General features: G+C 28.9%; 1 non-coding gene across 1 annotated transcript; it reads right to left on the reverse strand.

Annotated features, from left to right (window-relative positions):
• Positions 1-6,589: 6,589 nt before the first annotated feature.
• Trnas-aga (transfer RNA serine (anticodon AGA)) lies at positions 6,590-6,671 on the reverse strand. Its single transcript has one exon. It is a non-coding gene; the product is annotated as a tRNA-Ser (tRNA).
• Positions 6,672-8,544: the final 1,873 nt, after the last annotated feature.

An 8,544-nucleotide genomic window follows, 5' to 3' on the forward strand; every position in this document is an offset into this window, starting at 1 on the left:
GGAATCAACTTAGACAATTTAGAAGAAGGTCAAACTCGCATATGTTCACATATTTAAAAGGACCATATAATTCTTTCATGGGGGTCCTTGAAGTCTTCAATTTATTTCGATGTTAGAAAACACGTCGTAGTTAAGACTATGGCAAATTGCTTGAAATTAAAACTGATTTCAGCACTCAAAAGAGGTCTTATAGAAGCAAAATTAACTAAAAAGAGAATTTAACATTTTAAAGAGGTCAAGTGACTTAAATTTTTGACGTGATTACGTGTTATTAATCAATGAACCATAGCAGCATCCACGAAAAATTGATGCGATTTTCTCCCGTTCCGCTTGAATTTTAAGCAGTGTGGCATAAATTGCATTTAAAAAATAAAAATAAACTATTAGAGATACAAAAATGTTCTTTAGCTTATTTGAAAGATAATAACCTAAAGGTGAATACTAATTGAGGATTTTGAAAAATTCAATCATTAAATAGGGTAAATAGGGGTAAAACAAAATTGCAAAAAAGTGAATATTTTTTAGACGCAACGTTGTAGAAAGTTGAATTTTTTCTTAATTAATAGGTGGATAAATTTATATGTGGGAAGCACAGTAATCGCAATTTGAAATTTCAACATGGTTGCCTGTAAAAAATTCTAACTTTTTTTGTAGTCATCGTAGAAATATGATTGAAGCGTCATATAAAAGGTAAAATAATAAGCTTTCAGGTGATATAAACTTTATTATAGGTTGTGATATAAAAAATGTTTGATTTTTTCACTTATTTCATGAAAAATGATTGTTTTCAATAAATTGTTTTATACTTTTTCCGCATGGCAAAAATTTAAATATGGCTTAATTCTTTAGAAGAAATATTTTTTGTTTTTGTTTTCTTATGACGTTTCTGTTTTTTAACTAATTTTTTTGAAAAATGTCTTTAACCATTTTCGTCAATTTAAAAAGTCCTGCCAAATCAATACTATTAGTGTCACTTTTCCACATAATGTCTGTTCATGAAAAAACACTTAAAAAAATAGAATCCTTTCTGTATGTGAAGCACACCTGTGATGTGCTATTTTTTATATATATCCTTAATGCATCCACAACAGATTTAATTAAAATTCCATTTTAATCGTTAGTTTTGTTATTTTGCTAAAAGGGTTTTAATCCAAAATAGCAAATGAATTTCTTCAACTTTAGAGAGACAACACAATTGTATTAGAGTTTTCGGACAATAAAAGCAGCTAGCAAATAAAGTTTCAAGAATACTGACATCAGATAAAAAGTTCATTAAGGTTTTAGGATGAGAGAGAGAAAGGAAGAGAGAGAGGGGAAAAGAAGATGTGTTTTGTGATGCATACTTTTATAGCACATATAGAATGCTTCAGGGAGTATATAAGAAGAACATTTCTTTTTTAAACAACGAACAACGAGTGCATATAAATAATTATTCCGGAAATTGCATGCCAATGAATATTCAACAACAATAATAATAAATTAAATGTAGAAAATTCCCTTCTTTTTTTTGTCGGTCTTGAAATATAAGGTAAAAACTCTCTTTTGGGTGTGTAGGTGTTTATGACCACACTTAAATTTAAAATTTTAAGGTTCTTCTTTAAATGTTTTAAACATTCCATTATCATTTTGTAGGATTTTTCGAAAAATTTATCATTTTTAACAATATTGACTAAAGAGAGACATTTGATACTTGCCTATAACCATTATTGAACCATTAAGCTTAATGTCTCATTTTCGCATTCAAGTACGATTAATTCATTAAAGTATAATATCCATTACACTTTTAATCTCATGTGAATCGAAGCATGTGACAACAAGAGAGATATTAAATTAATGCGTATTCCGATCCAATTTGAACTGATTAAAAAAATCGAGAAATACTTTAATAAGTTTAATGCACATTGACACATTACTTGAACTTTTTTTTTTGAACTCAACCACATTCCAGGAATTGCTCTATTTGGAATTTTTTTATTTAATTTAATTTTAAATTCGTATAATTAAGTGGCGGTGAATAAATAAATAGTTTGAGCATTGAGAAATCGGGTTTTCCTTCAAATATAATATATTGATGATGGGGTTGAATTGATTGACTATTAAAAGTATGGTTACAGTAGGTATATTAATTCAGTAAAATTACTTTGTGAAATTAGCAAAGTGCAATTTTGTATTAAACAATAATTTAAAATACAATACAATACTGGGTTGAAAATATTGTAAAAATAACGATTTCCACATTTTGAGCTAGTATAAATATCGATTTTTTTATAGAGTATTTAACACAACTTAAAGGTACACTTTTTATGATCTAACCCTATGTATTCACACCTTTTTTTTTGCGACGTGATAGGCACATTGGTGCGAATTTGGTTTATACTTTTTCATGTCGCTAGAACTTTTTTCGGTCACAATATTTTGCAGAGAATCAAGTATGAAATTGATCTAGAATATTCCGAGGAATTCGAATATTGTATTTACAATTCCGAAAAAAAATATTTTCACCCTTATAAAGAGACTTTTTTGTGACCACTTTTTTGAAAAATCGTAATTTTTTTTATTTTTGTCCTGCCAAATTCGCACCCGTGTGCCGACAGAGGGTAAATATTAAAAAAAAAAATGTTACGTATACTATATACTAGAAGAGGCTAACTTTTTTTCACTCTATAGAAAAAAAGATATATTATATCGAAGCAAAAAATGTGACGAAGAGGTTGGCCTTCCTTCGAGACTTTGGCTCAGATATCTGCACTCAAATGTAAATGTTTAGATGCAAATAATTTAGCAACCAGACCTCACAGAAACTTTTGGTTCTTAGTTCGGAATTGATTTAAAAGACCTTTCTTTCAATACCTAACTCGATTAATTTAGAGTTAATTTTTTAAAATGCATTTTTTTTTGGTAACTACCTCTTGATTTTTTTTTTTCGAAAATCAGAAAAAAAAAATAAATTTTAATTTTTTACCTACAGAAATAGGCCTGTTTACTATGAACTCATATCTCTAATCCAAAACTTGTTGCAAGACTTTGGTCCGCAAGAATCTGCATATTTGACTCCGAATGTAAAAAAAAAAAATAAAATGCACGACTGGGTCGCACGTACTTTCTCTTGCCGTTCAAAACACTTTTATGTTAGTTTAAAAAATTTTAAAGAAATTTTGTTGATGTTGGTGAAGAGCCGACATTTGGGGCAAAATTTTGTTATATGAAAAAAATATTTGTTCTTATTTGAATTTTTCAGATAAACTAAAAATGCAGTTTTATTGCAATTGCTTTGAATGTCACATCTGGAAAGTTTAATCAAAATCGATAGAGCCGTTTTCGAGTTATTTAGTGTACCTAACTTGAAAAATTTCAAAAAAAAATTTTCTTTAAAAAAAAAACAACTTTCACAATTCTTTAAAAATCATCTGTATCAAATTTGAAAAAAATCCATCCACGCGGTTAGGATGTGGCAATGTGTACAGATAGATGCACAGTAGGTTGTCCGTTATTTCCCAAAGTGATGTTTTCGGGGGTGACACCCCCCAGATCGAAAGTTTAGGGCCTAAATACGGGGAATTTAGCAAAAACAAGTTTTTTTGAGGTCATTAACCCGTGCCTCTAAGGTCATACTTTCCCCATACAAATTTGTATGGGAAATTTTTAACTAATACATAAAATTTTTTTTCTCTCGAGTTAAATCATCTATTTTTAAAATGTTTGTTGTTTCTGGTTGGAAAATAGTTCCTTTAAAAGATTACATTCAAAATTTCCCGTTAAAAATTTTTTTTATATTATATTTCGGTTTTTGAAATTATTAGCTGTTTTCGTAGTTTTTGCTTTCACCTATCACATAATTTTAAATGCAGTTTTATGGGTTTTTAATTCTTTTCAAATATTGCATTCAAAAATTTGTGTATAAATCAAAAATTTTAATTTTTGAAATTTTTTTTTGAAATTTTTGACATCAAAAAAGTTGCAAACAAGAAAGATTAAAGTATTTAATAATATTTATTTAATATAAAAACGGCAAAAATTTCAAAAAAAAATTAAAAAAAATTAAAATTTTTGATTTATACACAAATTTTTCAATGCAATATTTAAAAAGAATTAAAAACCAATAAAACTGCATTTAAAATTATGTGATAGGTGAAAGCAAAAACTACGAAAACAGCTAATAATTTCAAAAACCGAAATATAATATAAAAAAAAATTTTAACGGGAAATTTTGAATGTAATCTTTTAAAGGGTTAATGACCTCCAAAAAACTTGTTTTTACTAAATTCCCCGTATTTAGGCCCTAAACTTTCGATCTGGGGGGTGTCACCCCCGAAAACATCACTTTGGAAATAACGGACACCCTAATGCACAGTGGCACGGACGGAATTGTGAAACCCGCTTTTTCGGAATTCTTCATCATCGTTATATTGGTTTTGATTAAAACTTTAAATTTGTTTTTTCACACGAAACCAATACTTGCCCTATAAGAAATGTTTAGATGCAAATTACTTAGCAACCAAACTTCAATTAATTTTTGGGTTTTTAGTTATGATATGGAGCTTAAAAAAATTGTATTGTCTCGGGGCCCCGGCAGCAGCTCAACATATGCCTTTGACCATAACTGATAAAGTTGAAAATTAAAAATCTATAGATCTAAGAAAATATCGCTTTTCATTGCTGAAATTATACATTTTTTTTTTTTTTTTCAAACTCTAAGGTCAACACTTAGTCCCACGTAGTGATGGGAACTATCGAATGATTTGAACTATCGATACTTAGTAACTGAATGATTTCAACTATCGAATAGTTCATTCATTCATTCGTCTATTCATTCGAATAAAAACTATCGAATAAAACTATCGAATGAAAACTATCGAACAAACTATCGAATAAACTATCGAATGAAAACTATCGTATAAAAAAACTATTCAAATGAAAATAGTAACTAAACTATCGAATGAAAAAAACTATTCGAATGAAAATAGTAACTAAATGAATGAATGAATGATTTAAAACTATCGAATGAATGAATATTTTACAACTATCGATAGTTTGATAGTTTTTATTCCATAGTTCCCATCACTAGTCCCACGTGCCATTTCCAAATCTTTGCATAACTTTTTAAGCCATTAAGAAACTATATAGAATCTTGAACAAATTAAGATTATTAAGATTTTTCTATACAAAAATGTTACACATACGCCGTAGTGACCTCTAAGTTCGCACTAATTTATCGAGTTTTGCACTAGGTATTTATTGATACTGGCATTGATCCGTTTAAATTTTCGCGAACAATTGAAAAAAAAAAAGAAAGTATTTGATCAATATACATTCCTCCTAATCAAGCCCATATTCCAAGTAAATCCTTGTTGTCCTTTTTATTTAAACTTTTTTAACTGTAGTTAACTTTATACATGAAATAAAAAAAGATTCATGTTTTCATCCTAGGTAGATATTATAATATTTTTTGTCTTGCTTTCAATTTGTCCAGTGTTAACGTCTAATTAATTGACGTTGAAAGACTTCTATTCATTAAGCTATTCACCCAACACGAACTACACCACACCGCTATACCATTTGGTTTGCCATTGGCTCATTTTGAGTAATGCCACTTCAGATTACTCGCTCCAAACTCATCATGGCTAAGTATCATTCATCCCTGACACGAACATCACAGAGGAAAACAAGGTGAGCGCACATCATGATGGACGCAAATCACGGATCCGTTGGAATAACTTTTCTATATTGTACAACGAACGAGTACAACAGGAGTAAATGGTGATGGGAGGGGGGCAGAAATACAACTAGGGTACCACACAGTTAAGTATTCGTTTGTGTGGTAACAGCTGCTGCTGCTGCTGTGACTGGGAATGAGTTTTTACCACTCGTGTACCACTCCGTTGAAACTTGTGCTGCCACACCATTTAATTTTTCCACTCGGCAGAAGGATAACGAAACGAGGTTCGTTGGTAAGTATACCAAACACACAACCATAATACGATATATCCCGAAATGAAAATGATGGCTGGTAAGAGCATTCAATTAGAACACCAGTCTCATAGTGGAGCACACAGTAAAAATAAAAAATAAAAAAAAAACCAAAGGAAAATGCAGGTGATGTTGCTTTGACGGCCAGCCGGTACTACCGTCAGTCGTCGTCGTTCTCGTTCTCCTATAACATAACGAGCTTAATTTTACTAACTTTAACTTCAGTAACGCGATGTAAGGATGTTGTGGTTATGAGGTATAAGATATTGTGTATACTCTTATACTCTTCTACATGTGAAGAATTTATTTGAAAAGATTCACATTTAATGAGGTTATAGAATTTTTTCGGCAGGTCAAAGAAATTGGTTTTAGTTTACAATTTATTTTTGTATAGTTACTATCGTTATTATCGTTACTATCTTTATCTTTATTTATCTATGACTAAAGCTATACTTCGAATAAATGTTCACCAAAAGAACTCTTTAAGCTGTCTTTAGTCGGATCTCAGGAGCAATACCCATATTATGCAACGTAACGCAAATTATTTTTGTTTTTAAACCAGACATTGAACCGAATTAAGCAAAATATAAATTTACCTATCTATTAAAAAAATTGCCCCTTTCGCAGTCGGTAGGATTCGAACCTACGCTCCCAGAGGGAATCTGATTTCTAGTCAGACGCCTTAACCGCTCGGCCACGACTGCTCATATCTGATGTTCGTACATTGAATTAGCTTGCAGACAGATACATGTATAGGAAGTCTTATTGATAAGCTTTCCTTATAGTAGAGTAACTAAAGCAAATTATTAGGGAACCCGGCCGAACAGCTCTGATTTTGACGATTTTTTTTTTCAAACGTAGGTAATTAAAAAATACTTTAAAGTCTATATTTTAAAAATTGCCGGTGTTGCCGTATTGTATTTAAAAATTCAAATTACATTTTTTTTTTAACAAAACCATTTTTTTTGCTTAAAGTTCATAAAACAAATGATAGCAAAAGATTCTCTAGGTAATTTAAGGAAAATATATAAAAGGCAGTAAGGGAAAATCTTCCATCGTTTAAGCGATAAATGCAATTTTCTAACATTCTGACCTCAAACAGAAAAAAAATATTTTGAAAACAACGGCAACACCTACAGTATTTTAAAATACATTTTTAAAAAGCCAGAAGCTCATTCTTATCTCTTAAATTTAAATCCACTAAATTTAATCAAGACTTTTTGAAAAAATGGTCCTCAAACTCAGAATTAAAAAAAAAATGTTATTAGAAAAATTTAAAATGACTTTTTTCCAAACTTTTTCTAATAAAATATGAATTTATTTAAAAAAAATTTTTGGCCATAAATATTATCAGTTGAATTTCGAAGTAAAAAATATCACACTTTTGAAAAAAAAATGAAAAATTACTTCAATTTCAATGGTTTTTTTTTTATTAAAACTGAATTTTTGCATTGAAATAATTAATTTTCTCAAAGACTGTGGTAAATAGGAACTTTAAATTTTTGCTATTTAGCTTTCAACAGTAAGGGTTATTAAATGAAAAAAAAAAATAATTTTATGTTTATATGTTGAACTTAAAAAAAAAATAAGTTACATTTTTTTTTCAAAACTTATTAAAAAAAGTTCTTCGAAAATGAAATACTTTTTAATTTTTTTCATAAACCGTAATACATATTGACATTTTCTTTTATGATTTGAAATCATAATAAATGCGGCCAAAAAAATTTGAAAATAAATACATTTTATATTACGACCAAGTTTAAAAAACGACATGTTAAAATTTTTTCAATAATTTTATTTTTCAAAAATCTGATTTCAATTACCATTCTTTGAAAAGCCGTTCATTCAATAAACTTAATTTAAATTTTACATATAAGACTAAGCTTCTAGCTTTTAAAAAATGTATATTTGAATATTGTAGGTGTTGCCGTTGTGTTCAAATATTTTTTTTTGTGTTTGAAGTCAATTAATAAGAAAATTGCATCTATCGCTTGAACTATGGAAGATTGTCCCTCACTCCCATATATTTTTTTTCCTTGAATTTCTTAGACAATCTTTAAGCATCAATTAATTTATGAAATTTAAGAAAAATTTTTGAAAAAAATTTGTTTTTGTTCACAAAAATCTTCAATTAAATTTAAAAAATCAAAACGGCAACACCGGCAATTTTAAATCTATAGACTTTAAAGTATTTTTAATTACCGACGCTTGAAAAAAAAGATCATCAAAATCTAAGCTGTTCGGCCGGGTTCCCTAATATTGCCAATTTTTGAGCTTTAGTTACTCCACTATTAAATATTTTGGAAAGTTACTCAAATATCTAGGTAATCGAAATCTTAAAACCGTTTTCGAGAAAATTGCAATGCTTTTTATTTAATTTTTTACCAAGTTCTATAAAATCGTCCTCTCTTTTAATCAAGAATTGTAAAATGTCGTTTTCGATTAATTTCACTCAAGGATTTACTCATTCTGAAATCCAATAAAACACTTTGAATCGCTTGCACTTAATTCTGAAATTTTATATTAGCCCAGGGAAATTAGTAATTTAAATCGCATTTTTCGCGGGACAAAATTTTT

This window comes from Episyrphus balteatus, chromosome 4, assembly GCF_945859705.1.
Source record: "Episyrphus balteatus chromosome 4, idEpiBalt1.1, whole genome shotgun sequence".
Classification (NCBI taxonomy): Eukaryota; Metazoa; Arthropoda; class Insecta; order Diptera; family Syrphidae; genus Episyrphus; species Episyrphus balteatus.